This window comes from Zalophus californianus, chromosome 9, assembly GCF_009762305.2.
Source record: "Zalophus californianus isolate mZalCal1 chromosome 9, mZalCal1.pri.v2, whole genome shotgun sequence".
Lineage (NCBI taxonomy): Eukaryota > Metazoa > Chordata > Mammalia > Carnivora > Otariidae > Zalophus > Zalophus californianus.
This window is the reverse complement of record NC_045603.1, coordinates 112,522,147-112,539,432: the sequence shown is the minus strand read 5'-3', so window position 1 is coordinate 112,539,432 and position 17,286 is coordinate 112,522,147. Positions and strand designations below refer to the sequence as shown.

Here is a 17,286-nt window from a genome sequence, read left to right as displayed (position 1 = left end):
TGAGGGAAACCCAAGTTCACCAAAGGAAGAGTGTTCACAAGATGTTGAGTGGCCACGCATGGGATAAATGTCCACTACATCCACATCACCAACTTGTGTTTCCTACAGAATGTTATCAGCTCTTGCCACCCTTTTGACCATGAAAAAGGGTACAAGTAAGAGGGTTGGTGGTACAGCTGCTGAGATAGTACCGTGCCAGGGCCCCTGCCACATGAGAAGGCTGGTTCCTCTTGTGCCCCAGACCTGCTGGGGGCAAATCTGCAGCCCTTGGCCATGTGCTAGCTCTGTCTTCTGATGGGGTCACACCAGGGAAACTAGGCTTTACCAAATCTTATCACGAGAAAGGAGCTTAGAGAATACACTGCCTCTTTTCCGCCCAGTGCCAGATCCTTCCAGGTCTTCTAACAGCTCTAGTTGTTACGAAGATTGTCTTTTCCTAATTGCTGTTGATATTCCTGCAAGGAGACTCTTCTTCCACAAATTCAAAATTAAAGGAACAACTAACAAAGAAGGTGTAAGAGTGGGCCCCACTCAGGGGCAAGTGTTAAAAGGACAGAGCCAGGGTCATCCCCGGGCAAGCTATCTCAGGAGCATCTCGTTTTCAAGGAGTATCGGACAACCTTTCATTCATTTCACTTGAGATTACGTTCCAGTGGAGTAAGACTGCCTGAGTTATTTTTGTAGTAACCACTAATGGAGTGTCCACTGATGTGTCTTTTATGGCATTAGGTTCTGGGAATAAAAAGTTGAATAAGATATCATTCTTCCTCTCTGAAAATGCACAGGGTGGTAAGAAAGGCAAGCATCGAGATCACTGGCATGTAAGTATAAGAAATACAAGACAAAAATGAGCAAAACATGATGAGAGCCTGTAGGAGGGAGCAACTAACTCTGGAGGGGCCCAGAGAGGGTTTCAAAGACAAGGGGCATTTGGCGATGACATGGAGAGGGCCTGAGGGTGTGTCCAAGGCTTCTATTGAGAGAAGAGTTGGACACAGCCACTGTGGTTTCTCGGGGGATGAAGCTAGGTAAGCTGGGGCAGTGTACCAAGGTGATGCTTGAGTAAAAGAGTTTCTCCAATAAAGGAAAAATTAAAACGGAGACTCAGGGCCTGAATCTGGAGTTGCTGGTATGAGTAGGTGTGTCTTCCCTAGGCTGATCTTTAGAGGTTATTGAAAGAGACTCCTTATTCCTTTCTCCCACCTCAAAAACAAACATGCTACCTACAGTCTCTGCCACATCCACTCCACTCCGCTGTTGTAGTACCAGAACAGCTACAGATGGTCCATAGATGAGTGAGTCTGGCTGTGTACCCATAAAACTTTATTTATAAAACATTGCAGAGCCAAAACAGTGACAGACGGTCCATAGATGAGTGAGTCTGGCTGTGTACCCATAAAACTTTATTTATAAAGCATTGAAGAGCCAAAACAGCCACAGACGGTCCCTAGATGAGTGAGTCTGGCTGTGTACCCATAAAACTATTTATAAAGCGTCTGGATTTGGCCCAAGGGTCATGCTTTGCCAACCCCAGCTCTACGGGATCAGATCTGAAAATGCAGTCATCATTTACTCCTGGTTTGCGATTTAAGGTCTGTTTTGAGGTTGTGTCTGCAGGTCCTGGGGAAGGGCACTGGCGGGGGTGGGGGTAGGGCTCAGGAAGGAAAGTGAGGCGCAGTTCGGAGAGGTCTTAGCTCTAGGGAGGAGAGGGCCAAGGTGGAAGGCAGGCCCCACTCATTCTTCCTCACGGAGCGCCTCCTGGCCACCAGCCTGCTGTCTCACTGCGGCTCCAAACTGACTGCCTGTGTCCAGGCCAGCTGCTGCTAGGCAGGAGCTCATCCCCGAGGTGACTGTGCACAGGATAATTTATATTTTGGGGTAAACCCACCTCAAGCTCCTTTGAGATGAAAGAGTCTACATAAAACTGAGTTATGACCCTGCTTAATGGGAGCACTGCTGAGTTTTTCCAAAAGTGGAGTTAAACCCCTCTGGCATCTGTGAAGGGCTGGCAGTAAAGGACTCTGGCCATTTCGGCAGCTCTAGTTTTTGCAGTTGATCTGTGTGTGATAAATCATTCTCCTCCTCTGAGTCCAAGGCGGCATTTGTATTTGCCAAGACACTAAGGAGGAAGATCTCCAACTGGTCTAAGCTGAGGCTGGATCTTTGCTTTTTTTTAGGTTGTTTGGGAAGTGAGAACACATACACATGTTCGCACTCACACTCACTCACACACACACACACACACACACACACTCACACTCACACATGTTAAGCTCTCATAATAACATATTCCAGAATAGCTCTCCCCTTACCCTGTAACTTCACATGGATTGTCAGTCACGACACTGGTTTTGTTTCCTCACAAAAGACGTGACTCGGTTATGCTCCTTTGACATCCTGTACATTTTAACCCCCAGAAGACTCTTTTTTGGGGGGAGCAAAGCTGTCTCCAGGTGACCCCGTCTCCAGCGGACGCCCAGGGCTCCTCGGACCAGCTCTGTGCCGGGCTGCCCCTCAGACAGTATCAGACAGGGCATACCAACGTGTCTTTTTTTAGAAAAGACCGTAAGTGTCTTATCTTACTCCTTTGGAATTTTCCACAGTTATTTAACCTCTAGTTTAGGAAAAGTGGGTTTGAGGGTTCTTCAAATTGTCGCTGAGCGCTTACATCAGATCTGCGAGCTTATTTCACTTGAGGTGGATGGCGCTCCTGCTTGCCAACCTACCTCATTTCCATCTCTCCTCCCTACTGACTAGAAACCTTGTGGTTAAAATAACACACAGCCTCTATTCACAGCTCCAACTTAGAGCTGCTTATCGGAGGCAGCTTTGGGATTTAAGGAAGTCTCAAGAAGATGCTCTCGAGTTGCTTTCTCAATAGTCAATGTTAGACTCTCGGGAAGAAAGCAGGGATCTGGTCAGGTAAAGAGCTTCTTTTCTTTTTCATGGTTTTGTTGCGGGGGGGGGACTGATGAAGATCCTTGTGTCCGTCGGCGTTGGAAGGAGCCCACTGCTTTCTAGCTTTTGACTCTTGAATGGGGCTTGTGTCTGTTTCTCTGCAAGGGGAGTAAAGTGTGACCTGGGAATCGCTCAGAGAAAACTGCAGTGGTGATTCTCTGTTGGTGGAGAGAGAGGGCTGGGGCTTTGGGGGGATAGATGTGCTTCCTTGGTGGAGCAACAAACCACCTTTGGGCGTGTGCAGGTCATGAAAATAAGAAACAGTAGTTGGGTTGGTCTTACTCGCTCGGTGTAGCGTCTGGAGGTAGGTTGCGTGAGCGGCATGCCCCGCAGCAGTGCCCAGCCCTATCTGGGCATCACATCTTCTTACCAAATGGAACTAAACTGATTCACCTTCCCTTGCTGCTTTCTCCTCGAGTAGTTGGGTGCCACCATGCCCTGTCTATCTCCCACCTCTAAATTGTTGTGAAGTGTAGCTCTGCTATCTCATTTTTAAATATATTTAAACTCATGTCTTTCTCTGGTGGTAGAACATTAAAGATTTGTCTTACATCTTTTGTAAAATGTATTAACATTTTCCTTGAACACCTGTAACTATGGCATCTGGAAATAAAATAACTCATTTGTAGAGTGAGCCATTTTTTCGGAAGAATTTGCCACCACCCCTCCGGGTCTTTCTTCAACTATGCTTTTTTTTTTTCAAACATTTATGCCTATGAAATATTTCAATATATCCCACCCTGGCTGGACCAGGTGTTTGCTTACTGATCTCTCTCTCTCCCTCCCTCCCTTCCTGTTTTCCCCTCCCTCCTAGATCATGTTTCCCTTTATGTTTTAATTTGAAGAAAATTATATTCCTATTTGGTGATAGAGCCAAATCAATCAATCAGCCAATCAATCCCTGGTCAGTCAAACATTTATTCAAGTGTGATAGATATGGTCTGTATTGCAATAGGCACCAGGGTTGGGGGAAAGTAAATACCATCGCCAGGTTTATTGTATATTTTGACTCCTCTGTACAGTAAATAATTAGCAGATACTCTCAGTACAAACTGAAGTGCTAAATTTCAAACTTCGGATTGTGGGAAACGTCGAAGTAATGACACGGCCGCCATTCCCGAGAGCTCACGACGCACCAGGTACTAAGCTCAGCACTTTGTACTCATCTTGCTTCACTGTTCTCTCGACAGCCCTCATGTTACAGGGCCGGAAACTGAAGCCTAGAGAGGTGCTGATGCCCCGCCTCATGCGGCTGCTAAGCAGTAGACTATGCTCGAAGCCTCAGGCCTGCTGGTGCTCGGGCTCTGGCAGGCATCAGAAAACGTGTGCGAGAAGGGGTCCGCGGCTGGGCCGCAAACGGTTGTGCAGCCTCCAAGGGGCCGGAAAGAGCAGTTCCGTGGGCGAGAGGGTGGGGGGCAGGGGGGAGGGTCGGCGTGGCTGGCGGCCCGCGCAGCAGTGCCGGCGGGGATGGGAGGCTCAGGGCCGGGCTAGGTCGGGAGAGGCAGAGGTGCTGGGCACAGAAGGAGCCTTGTGCTGTCGGCCCGAGGAATGAAACGAGGAAGGGGGTCTGATCACGGGAATACTGCTCAGAGCCCACCACAGGCTTTGCGGCTCCCTGCCTTTCCCGGTAACTTGCGAGGCTCAAACCCTCCTGCCTCGGCTCTCAGATAGGCTTCTCCCTCATCTGAGAGGTCTCCTTGACTTTCCTGTTCAAGGAGCAGCCTGTGACCACCCCTATTTGCTTCTTGTTGTGGTGAAAGAGACATATCATAAAATCTACCTTTTTAACCATTTTCAAAGTGTACAATTAAGTGGTATTTAGTAACTTCATGACGTCGGGCAACCATCACCACCATCTAGTTCCAGGTAATGTGGCCGTCATCACAAAGGGATATCCTATACCCTTTAAATCCTATATCTGGTCCCCATTCTCCCAGCCCCCCAGGCCCTGACCCCCAAACCACTGATCTGCTTTCTGTCTCTGTGGGTCTGCCTATTCTGGACATTTCATATAGACAGAATCATACAATATGGACTTTTGGATCTGGCTTCTTCCTCTTAGCATAATGTTTTCAAGGTTCATCCATAACGTGTGTTATGTACGTAGCATGAATCAGCACTTCATGCCTTTTTATGGTGGAGTGGTATTCCATTGTCTACGTATGTCACATTTTGCTCACCCATTCAGCATTTGATGGACATTTTGAGTTTCAACTACTGTGAACAGTGCTGCTGTGACATGCATGGGCAAGGTTTTGTTTGAACACATGTTTTCAATTTTTTTGGGTGAGTATGTAGGAGTGGAATTGCTAGGTCACATGGTAACTCTATGTTAAGCTTTGTGAGGAGCTGCCAAACCATATCCCACAGCAGCTGCACCATTTCACCTTCCCACCACCATGGATGAGGGCTGCAGTGTCCTCACATCCCCGCCAACATTGGTGACTTTCTATTTTTATTTTATTACAGCCGCTCTGGTGGGTGTGAAGTGCTGTGTCGTTGTGGTTTTGATTTGCATTTCCCTGATGATACTGAGTATTTTTTCATGTGTTTGTTGGCCATTTGTCCCGTTCAATTTTTATTCCCTTTATTTGGCTCTATTCGTTTTTTTTAAAGATTTTATTTATTTATTTATTTGAGAGAGAGAGAGAGAGAGAGAGAGAGCATGAGTTGGGGGAGGTACAGAGGGAGAGGGAGAAACAGGCTCCCCACTGAGCAAGGAGCCCAATGCGGGGCTCGATCCCAGGACCCTGAAATCATGACCTGAGCCAAAGGCAGACGCTTAACCGACTGAGCCAGCCAGGCGCCCCTCCTTGGCTCTATTCTTGATACATAAGTCCTACAATTTACCTCTTCTTGTCACATTCCATGTTTATTTACTTTCTATCTCTCCTGTGACTGAGTAATCTCCATGAGGCAGGGACAATGTGTGTTTTGTTCATTATTGTATCTCAGTTCCTAAGACAGGCTTGGGTATTGCAGGGACTCAGTATGTATTTGCAGAATAACTGAAGATCAAATTATGGCTATTGCCCCTCCTCCCTGCTGGTGGGTCAACAGAGGGGGCAGCATGGTGAGGGGAGAACACAGCTGGTCTGTACATCAGCCCTGACCATGCTTGCACCCTCCCTACCCCCAGCCCAGGTTGCCAGAGCAATAATGCCCTTCTGCCATCCATCCAGCCCTTGGACTGTGGGGAGAGAAGTGGGAGCAGCAAAGTAGTTACAGAGATAATCAAGGTTGAGGTCGTGAGAGCCAGAGCTAAGGCAGCAGCAAGGAGAACAGAGTGGGAGGAATACATAGGAGGGGGGATATTTAAAGAAAAATCAGTAAAACTCAATGACTGGCTGAAATGTCAATCAAGGTAACTTCAAATTTTGAACTCGGAAGGTTGGGAGATCGGTGGCACCATTAACGGTGAAAGGAAGTTGGGAGAAGGAGTGTCTGGGAGCAGGGGAAAGGAGCCGTGCTCTCCACTGAGTTTAAGAAGACGAGATCTTGCATGCCCGGGTGGCGGTGGCAGACACAGCCCTGGTGCTGGAAGGGGAGAGCCGGACTTAAGGACACCAGAATGGAGATCCTGGCTTGATAGTGATTGTGAAGCATCCAGGACATCAGTAAAACTCAGAGAATGGACAGAGCTTCAGAGGGAGGGGAGAGAGACACAGAAAAGGAGGGCAAACACGGAAGTGCCCCTATGGTGAGGATGGGTAGAAGGAGAGGGGGTGAGCAAAGGAAAGAGGGGCAGGGGAAAGGGCAAGGGAGAAAGCCAGAGTTCGGGGATGTCGGAGTGGAAGAGAGGAAAAGAGGGGAGGTTGGACACAGATGAGGGAGCACAACAAAGGAAATGGGGGGGTGAGGGAGGTGGGGAGGAAGTAGTGAGGGGTTGGTATTCCAGAATACTTTCTACCTGTTCAGAAACAAGAAAGAGGGAGAGGTGGAGAACAGGGAGATTTGGCAATTGACTTGTGTCCACCTTCTTTCCCTGCCTCTGCTGCCCCCACACCCATCTCCCCAAACACGCTGAAACCAGCCTCACCTAATGACCTGCAGCCCAACACCTTCCAGGTGAAAGGTTGTTCATGAGTCAAGTCCAGACTTTCATTCAGAGAGTTTGTAAGGATATCCTGAGACAGGAAGACTTTGAAGCCTAACATGGCTTCTTTGTCTCTCAGAGCGAAGTTCTACTGTGCCCATGGGTATTCTCTGCACTCTGTGGAGCCGTGGTAGAGCCTGACCTCAGTGCACATGACAGGAAGTATCTAAAGATCCCTGAGAGCAGGCATGTGAGAGAGGCAGCCTGGGGAAGAATAATGGTGCTCGGCCCCTGGAGGATGGTGGGAGAGCAGCTCAGAGGTCCTCTGTCTACAGCTCTGGCTCAGGCATTTCAGCTGGACAAGTTGGGCCAAGGACTCCAAGCTCGGCTGCATCCAGATTCAGGGTGAAAAAATATCTACTCCTAAAGTGTTAAGTGGGGAGCAGGTTATGGGAACTTGCCAAAAGCATGTGCAAGCTGATTTCCTTTTTTAATGTTGAGAACATGGGAGTTTTCTCTTCCATCAAAATGTAGGCTGACCTGTATTTATGAAGAAGGCACTTAATACCCAGGATGGAAAACGCTGACTTGGGGAAGAGCATTTAGTGGCAGAAATCTCCTCTCACAGACTCCATGGAAACTCCAGTGAGGGGAGGTTCCCTACCATCCTTCCCTGCTTGTGAAGGGACTGAATTGTTGGCCATTGTGAGGAACTGAATGCTGGGGACAACGGTGTACCTTGGTGTCTTTGTGAGCCTCTCACTTTGAATGTATAATATTGTTCCATGCCTGGAGTCTTGCTGATAAAATTTTCATGTCTCCATTGCAAAGCAGAGTTCACTAATCCTAAGGTTGGATGCCTATACTTCTCTGGCTCCAAGCCCAAATAAAGAGGAATCTTCTGAAAGCCAAGTCCATTGTACTGACACTCCAAGATAGCCACCCCCTATGTGACCACTCTTATCACAAAATATATCAAAGATCTATGGCCCAATGGATTCATCCCAATTAACCCTTTGTGCTGCTGCAGACCCCACAGTGACCAAATTCCACAGAATGCCCTGCTTTTATCTGATGCACCCTTCCCTGGTGGAAAACATCTGTTTAAAATCATAGATGGTGTTTAAAGCATCACCTGGAATAACGGTTTTAATGTTCTGGAATTGTGTTGGAACAGAAATACTGGCTGGGGTCTTAGTGCCCTAGGATGTTGTGTCCTAAAGGGAATGATGTGTCCCTTCCTGGATGTTGTCACGAGGACATAAGTGAGGAGAAGGGTTAGCACAGCTGGGTTGATGCTGGGTCTGAGACGTTTCAGGAGATACGATGGAAAACCACCGTGGTGGACTTTTGCACATAAATGGTAAAAATCAGCCTTTGATCTTTTATGTTTATCAAAAGCAGTAAGGTCAATTAATGCCAATACTCATTTCTAATGGCAGATGATTAACATAAAACAGCCACCCCACGGGCTTTGAAAAGTATTATATGAATTATTTTATAATAGTCTTACCTTCCTGATTCTTAATTTTCTTAAATATAAAATTATATTTATGATTTCAGCACATACAAACTGAAGGTGAGGAATTGGGCCAGAAAACTGGCAGAAGGAGCCCCTTAGGGGTTAGATGTCACCCGCAATACGGGGCTGGTGATAAGCATAGTGAAGCTCAGCTTTTGTCTTCTTTTTTTTTTTTTTTAAAAGATTTTATTTATTTATTTGAGAGAGAGAATGAGATAGAGAGAGAGCATGAGAGGGGAGAGGGTCAGAGGGAGAAGCAGACTCCCCGCTGAGCAGGGAGCCCGATGCGGGACTCGATCCGGGGACTCCAGGATCATGACCTGAGCCGAAGGCAGTTGCTTAACCAACTGAGCCACCCAGGCGCCCCTCAGCTTTTGTCTTCTTGTCATGCTTTTTTGATACCAGCTATAAAAGGTGTCTAAAAATTATTTTCACCTCTCCCCTGGGTAGTCCTTAACAAAATCATTGCCAACTAAAGTTAGCAAGCCAGGGCAATATAGCCCCGCCATTAAGAGGGTGGATTTAGAAATAGAACCCACTTGGTTGGTTCTCCAATCTGCCTCTTTCTAGCACATTAACTTCCCTAGGCTTCAGTTTCCTGATCTGTAAAATCAAAATAATAAAAGCTCCTAGCCCTCAGGAATGTTATGACAATTAAGTAAGCTAATGTATGCAAAGCTCTTAGCACCTTCAATCAATGTTAACTATTATTATCGCAGGTAACACGTGAATAACCGAATGAGCTGCCATCTTTTAGCCAACCGCCAGCCTGCCTCTCTTCCCTCCTAGGAGTTTAGTCAGAAAGCACAGCTCTGATGAAGTGGTTCCTCTGCTCAAAACCGGGGAAGGAATCAAGTCCCCAGCCCTGCAGTGTGCCCTGGGCGGGCTGGGGGGTGGGAGGGCCCTCATGAAGGTGCTTCATTCTCTCTTCCCACCAGCAGCCCTCTCCAGCCCTGTGAGCCTTAGACTCCAGGACCCCGAAAGTCACAGCCCTTTCCTGAAGGAGCCCTATGCTCCAAGGCCTCTGTGGGTGAGCTCCCTATTCCCTCATTCCTGGTGCCCTTTCCTCCCATCTCTGCCTGGGAGCTAGTTCCAGTCAGGACCAGTCAAGCGGGAGGTCATTTCTTTTGGGCCGTTTCCATGAGACTTTGCACCTTTACTGTAGCACCAGCCATGCTCACTTTGAATTTATATCTCCTGTGTTACACAGCAAGCTCCTTGAAACCTGGAACAAGATCTTGTTCATTTTTATGCTTCCTGTGGTACTTTGCATGCCATTTTGCACATAACCAAACAACAGAAAACGTTGGTTGAATTGAATTGAAACGTTGATTGTCTAATTATAGGTCATTCCAGTCACAATAGAGAAGAAGAAGCTGGTTTGGTGTTAAAAGAACTGGATATTTAAGTATGTGTGTGTGCAGATGTGTAGATGTGTGTGGATATACACTCCTCATCTGTGAAATAGACGTATGACGTGTGAAGTTCCTTCCAGCTCTGAATCTATGGATCCGAGTTATTGGCTTTCCTAGCTTTACCATACACCTCTAAATATTATGGCAAAAGCATACCCGGGGCTCTGCCGTCTAGAGCCACGGGAAGTTGACTAGGCAGGAGGTGAGTCACCAAGAGTGGTCTGGAGGGTGGTGGGCCAGCTCACCCTCCGGCCCAGTTGGCCTTCCCCTGACAGGGGCCACAGTGGAATTGGCTCATTATTTCAGTCCTACTTCTGAAGTCAGAATGGGGCAGATTTTCTCTTCTCCACTGTACCACTTCACAAACATATGAGTACTTTGCCCACAAGTAGACACCCCATAAATGTCTCTTGAGTGAATGAGCGGATAATCTTTCCTTTCATCCAATAACAATAACAACAACAATAATTTTAAATACATTTACAACAGGAGTCTGTGCTGAAAAACAAAGCCACGATTTCCACGGAGTAATGAATCCTCCTCTATACATTATACATATATAAGCTCACTTAACTGTCACAACATGCAGGTGGGTTGGGAGCTACAACTTTAGACTTTTTGTCATTGTATGTAGCCATGATCGTGTAACGTTATTTGTTGAGCTTATCACTATGTAAAGTATCTTATGCTCATGTTTACTATATTTCTCCTTGTAAAATGTAATCTCCATGAAGATAGGGATCTTTTCCCCCATTTTATTCATTGCTGTTTCCTTAGCACAGTGCCAGGCACATAGGAGATGCTCAGTAAATACTTGCTAAAGACAATTGTAATTTATATTAAGAATGTGGTACTAAATAAGCTTTATGAAAAAGAGAAAATCAGTTAACCAGTGAAGGTAGCTCATTCTGAAAAAGAGAATGAAGCCTAAAGTTGATTGGGTCCAGGGAGGAGGCGGTTAGGACTGATGGAAGTTTTTTTGTTTATTTGTTTGTTTTTGCCCCTGATTTCTTCAGGGGGGGGGAAAACTGGAATGAGATAAAAAATGGGAAGCTGGGAACCCCCCTGAAGGCTTTGGAAATGATTATCTGAGACCTTTCTTTTGTAATGTTGTTTTACATTTCGAAGGGAGGGAGTAAGAAGAATTGGGGATAATTATAGGTTTCACTTTCCCCACTTTTTAAAACTTCGAAGGACAAGAATAAAAACTAGGCAGATTGGAAATTCAGAGGAAGTCTACGGAAGAGATCACAGAAAAAGTCCGGGTGGAGAATAAACTAAAAATCGCAAAAGACAACACACCTCTCCTGGCAGAAAGACAGCAAACGAGGAGTTCAGAGGCTACCAGTGAAATCAAGTGAAGGAAACAGTGGGAGGAAAAATCCAGAAAATGCATCGTTAAGGAAAGCAGCACAGATGCTGTTCAGCTTGCCAGCACGCGAGCCAACTGTTTAAAGGAAACAGGAAGCTTTGGGGGCGAAGGTAGTAAGTGGAGCAAATAAGGGAGCTGTGGATGGAATTTTTAGGCTGGAGATTTCATGATGAAAAGTTATGGACAGTAAGAACTTTGGCATGGTGGTTAAAGGGATGAGTCATTCCAGAGACTGAAGAGGCTTTATAAAAAAAGATGTGAACATATTAGGAGTTGGAGGACACTTGTCACATGAAACATCTTACAAACAAACCAGAATTCACTCATTCTTTCATTTAGCATTTATTAAGCATCAGCCCGCTACTGGGGATGCAAAGGTGGATGAAGCAGGCCAAACACAATCCCTGCTTCTTGGGGTTTACAAATGGATAAATCAGATAGTCTCACTGATGAATATATATGTTCAAGCAGGTGTTCCGGGCAAAGGAGTTCAGATGGAAGCGTGGACACCAAAGGAGCCAGGTCTGCATGGGCTGGGGAGGGGGTGGCGGTGTAAGTGGGCTTTCCAACAAGTGGCATTTGAGCTGGGATCTGGAGTGGGAGAGGAAGGAGGTTGGGTGGAAGGATCCTTCTAGATAGAGGGAACAGCGCGTGCAAAGCCCTATGGAAGAAGGCTCATGGCACCTTCAGGAAATAGAAGGTGCTAGAGAACAAAGAGTCAGGAGGGTGCGATGAAGTGAGGTGGGAGGGGCCGACAAAGCCACATCTGGTGGCCCAGGGAGTCATGGTCACTCTCTGGGGTTTCATCCCAAGAGCAGGAGGACATCATAGGGAGCTATGATTTCTTCCTTATGGGAGGAATGAGATTCCCCCGGTAGCTGGACTTCTCCAATAACCAAAACTCACCCATTGGTGTGCCAAAACTGCCTATATTTTTCCCACCTTTGATGGACAAAGGTCTTGGATGAGGCTTGCTCATTTTCTATCCTTCCCAAGGCTTATGTCCCTGAACGCTTCGCATTTTCTCGATGGTGCAACACATCAAAGACTGTACTTTTGAGGCATAAAAGCTGCTTGTCCTTATGCTCAGTAAGCCTAGACTATTTTTTCTTTGAATCCTGGTCTGGTTGTGACCTTTTTCAATTCCAGGGGCTGCCATTGTGTCTGCCTCACTCTCTAATGCCCCAGTCTGTTGTGCAACGAAGAATCAGAGAAGCAAATCAGGAGGCTTCAGTTCAGCCTGAGTACATGGGCTTCGTGGCTCCCTGGGTGCATTTTGGGTATCCTCCTGTGTGCACTGATGCTCCAAATGGCAGGGCGGCTGGAATGGGCTTCAGCTGGGGGCTTAGGGCTGTGCTGTACAATACTAGGTAGCAACCGCCACACGCGGATTTAAATGTAATTAGTTAACACTGAATAAAGTTAAGAATTCAGGCCTTCATCTCATTAACCACGTTTCAAGGGCTTGATGGCCACCATATGAGACAGCACAAATCCGAATGCTTCTATTATCGCAGAAAGTTGAATGGAGCAGTACTATCTCAAGATGTTGGCAGAGAGCAGGAACCAGACCATCTACACTATTGTCATTAATATTTTTAAACATCTATCTAATGGTGACTCTAGACACGGACAAAATGCAGAACTGGATGTGGCCCTTCTTGTGCCTCCAAGTGAAAAAAATACAACCCGCAAATTATTCCTTTCAGAATTGTTATAATTACTGTAATGCTATTGAAGAAATGCTTGGAGATCTGCTATTTCCAACACAGCAATGGACTCAAAGCTCATTAAAATTCTACAGTTGCTCCCTGGAAAATCTGAGCTCTTGCTCGGTTCACCTTCCCACAGTGTCTCCAAATAGACACACGTTGCACGCATGTCATGCAGCCTTAATGATCTGTTTGAGAAATTCCATGACACCACCTGAGCTTCTGTCAGTTTATACCCCAACCTCAGGAAACCAGGTACATTCAGGAACCTGAGACCTTGGCACAAGTTGATGCTCATTAAAAAAAAAAAAAAAAAAATCATCAGCTTGTTGAACTGATGAGCTAGTTATCCTATGTTCTGAGCTCAGAATAGCAAATGAAGAAGAAATAGATCGAAGATATTCTGGCTGAATGTTATATAAAAGTCATGTCAAGGTGTGATGAATAATGCATTAGAGATTCCTTGATTTTCATTATGTGCCAGCTTGAGAATGTGGTCTGTGCCCAGAGGTTTCCATAACCATCACAATCATAATGACATGTATACAGGATCCCTAATCCCTGTGACAACTCTGTAGGATAGGTAGCATTCTCATGGAACAGATGAGGAAAGGGGTTCAGGGAGATGGGTGTTTGGTGGCACAGCGGGAGTCGGGCTCTAAGTGGATGTGACTTGTATGCCCTCAGGGCCAGCCAGCCCCCCCCCGCCCCGCCCACCCCGCCCCGAGCTGCTCTGCTCCCAGCTGCACCCTCCCCTGTCTCCTGGGAGGTGGGTTAGGAAAATGCACGCACCAAGGCAGACTGACAGGAAAAGGAGGCCTTTCTGGTCCAGGCAGCTCGAAACTTTCCAGAAGCTTCTCCTCCTTGTAGTTCCTCAGGTGATGGTGTGACTTGTGTGCACTGAACCTTAGCTTTTACTGACAGTGAAAGAAAAAAGTGGAACACAGCGTTCTTTTTCTGACTGTTGTCAGCTGACTCAACATGACATGAGTTTCAGAGAGAAGTTCCACTTTATTTAAAAGTGAACAAATGAGCAAACAGAAACAAACACACCTGAAAAAAAAAATTCTCCAGGATGAATGCGAACAGCCTATCGCTTGCTAATTTGGCCATTTGTCATAACCACTGCTTCCGGTGGAATGTATTGCCCAAGGCAAGGCTGGGGTTTTTGGGTTTTGTAAGGTCTCTCCCCTAGAGAACCTCAGCTACTAACCTGAGTGGCTCATAAATATTTTCTGAGCACCTGTCCTGTGTCGGGCACTCCGGATCCAGGGATGAGTGAGATGCAGTCCTTGCCCAAGAGGGGTCTGTGGTCTGGCCTGGGAGAGCCATAGGTCGGCAAATAATTAAAACATAGCAGGATAAATGTTATGATACCAGTACCTAAGAAGTGCAGAAGATTTGAGTACTAAATGCATACTTTCAACCTCAAATCCCAAGTTAGGGAAGGCTGGATGGGGATGCAAGCTTAGAGAACGGACAAGCTAGGAGCAGGCTATAGGCTATGGTAAGTGCTGAGCAATCCAGACAAGGCGCCTGGGACACAGGCACCCATTACGGAGGCCACAGGGGAGGGTGGCCCAGGACCTAATTTAGAATGATGATCTTATAAACCACAGTTCACTCAGGGATAGAATCAACTTAATAATTGACTAGTAAATATCTATCAGTGATACTGAATGAGGGCTGAGATCAGATAGTAACTTCAACAGATAAGAGTCACGGGCTCATCCATCGGGCAACATTGGGAACTGCAAGTTCGAGGCAGGAGAGAAGAAATGGGGGCATGGACCAGGGAGGGACCCAGAGTTCTAGGGCACAAAGAAAGGACATAAAAGTTTTGCCCAAGGCCACGGGGAAAAGGATGAAATGATCAGAGGGACTCAGCATCACAGCATAGTCTACGATGCACCGGCCCGAGCTCACCCGGACTGAAGTCTGAAACGCTGGGTCCAACATCCTCCTCAGACAATCTGAATGGACTTTACCTCTGCTGAGCACTAGATGCTCTCCTTTGCACTCCTGAACGAGGGACTCTGTAGGCTCGTTTTCAGAGAGAGTGTGGGAGGCAGAAAAGATGGGAAACTACCCCACACCTCAGTGAGATCCGGGAGAGAGAAATTCGTGATGAAAAGCAGAGAACGGGCAGGCTACATCTGTGACGCGTGGGCCAGAAGGAAAGGGGGTAGGAGTGGGTGGCTGGCCTTTACGAAGGCCAGGATGGCGTCTAGCTAGCTTACAGCAGGCAGAAACCCAATGTCTTTTCATAAGACCGCCCTCCATCTCCCCCAGGACTGCACGAGGGAGGGTGTAGGTGACAGCAAATCTCCTGTGCCTTCAACAAGAAGGTGAATATTCTATATAGCCGCTGGGGCAGCGACAGAACCCCACAGCACCGGGGAGTCTGACTTGTCCCAATATGTCCCATATTTCTCAGCATTCCCTCCCCCCTCCACACTTCATGAGTTTCCCTCTCAGCTTCAATACGAGTGGTGACGATGCAGGAAGGCCAGTTCCTGATGACTTCCTATAGCAACCCTATAAGCAGCATCATGTCCTTCCCTTTCGTATGGCAGGTGCCACCTCACTCTCACTGAGTCCCTGGGGCCCAGCAAAGTGCTACACAAGACAGACAGCACCAGGGAAGTCCCCTCCCTCTATAATAAGATGCCCACGCTCTCAGGCGGGGGCCTAATTATGGCAAGCAATAGCCAATAAACCGATATCCTACACAACCAACGAGTTTAGAGTTTACTTCCGAGATGCTTATGGAAGAACCTTGACCTCCAAGTAGTTGCTGCATCCCGAAGCCATCCTCTGTCCCTGGGGCTCCCTCAGGTCTAGGGCTGCCACCAGACTTAAGGCCCGAGGGGCAGAGTACTGCCCTGATCATCCAAGAGGGTCTCATACCAGGGGCTGGAGTTCAGCAGGAACTCAGGGATGCAAGGCCCTGAGCCATCCTACCTGCCGATATTCCTTATTGACTCAGCATCCTGTCCAGCCCCTTTGTCCGTTCATCCTGCTACCTGAAGGGACCAGCTGCGGGCCTTATGTCCGTCTCACACGTCTCCACAGGCAGCTTGTATGCACCAACGATTTCACTGAGTTGCCAACTCCAAATGACCCAAAGTGATGTGGGTGTCCAGATGTGACGAACAATGGGCTAGTGAGCAGCGCTAATATGTGGGCACCAAAAAGTCGGTCTAGAATGAGCACACCATTGGGATCTACACGGAGAAATTAGGAGACCACCTGTGGGCTTTTTCAACATTTAAAGCATGTGCAGCGTGAGTGACACCTTAGTTTCGGCTGAAGGCACATTCTTTTTATTATTCAGTCTCAGGATGTATATCAGAGGACAGGCCTTTCACATCTCAAAATCGGGAAGCGCAGTAGACTTAACATCCGGGACTTTGGCATATCTGCACATATGACGTTGAATTCCTTCTACAGTATATCCTTTTCATTATTTTTTAATTTCTCATAAATGCCTATTTCCTGGCTGAAACTCACGGCTTACTTAGGGCATTTTGCATTCTTTCCATTTTCAAAATCAGCATATGTAGTTGGCTTTCTTTACAGACCCTTTTCCGTAACAGAATACTTTCTGGAACACCTCACAAGAGTTACTGAGCTAGGGGCACCTTCGTGGTGCAGTCTGTTGAGTCCAACTCTTGGTTTCAGCTCAGGTCATAATCTCGGGGTCATGAGTGCAGAGTCTGCTTGAGATGCTCTCTCCCTCTGCCCCTCCAGCTCGTGTTCCCTCTCTCCCTAAAATACATAAATAAATCATAAAAAAAAAAGTTAGTAGAAACATGGTGAAACCTGAGTTGAAATGCAGACGCTAAGCGGTAGGCTAAGCTCATCACCAGCTAAATGGCTTGCCCTCACCCCACACAATTGCTCTCAGACCATTCTAGTGCCTCAGCAGCAGAACAAATTATTACAGGTCACAGGCTTTCGGGGTCGTTCACAGAGAGTCAAAACCGGGAACAGTCCAGCTACAAAGGCCCAGCAGCCAACGAGCTGGCTCTGGCCCTGCTATTAATCCTGCCCTCAGGAAGGGAAAGGCTTCTTTCTTGAAGCCTTGGACCACTCCCTGTGGGGGCTGTGTGACACACAGCACTGGGCTCTGTGCTCAGAGGTGAGGCTTTCGCTCAGGATATTGGCCATGGGTGCAGGTGTCCATGAGGAGAGCCCTCAGGTGTCTCTTCCCTCAGGTTGGCCTGCTGGCTCCTGGGGGGAAGGATAGGGGAGGGCGGGGGGTTGGT

The 17,286-nt window shown here is 47.2% G+C and overlaps 1 protein-coding gene across 1 annotated transcript in view; it reads left to right on the top strand.

Moving 5' to 3' along the window:
* The first annotated feature begins 2,902 nt into the window (after nt 1-2,902).
* JCAD (junctional cadherin 5 associated) overlaps nt 2,903-17,286 on the top strand; it is a 77,461-nt gene continuing 63,077 nt past the window's right edge. Inside the window, exon 1 of the mRNA XM_027592626.2 lies at nt 2,903-2,922. The gene's annotated coding sequence lies outside the window, so the exon portion shown is untranslated. The remainder of the gene's footprint in view (nt 2,923-17,286) is intronic.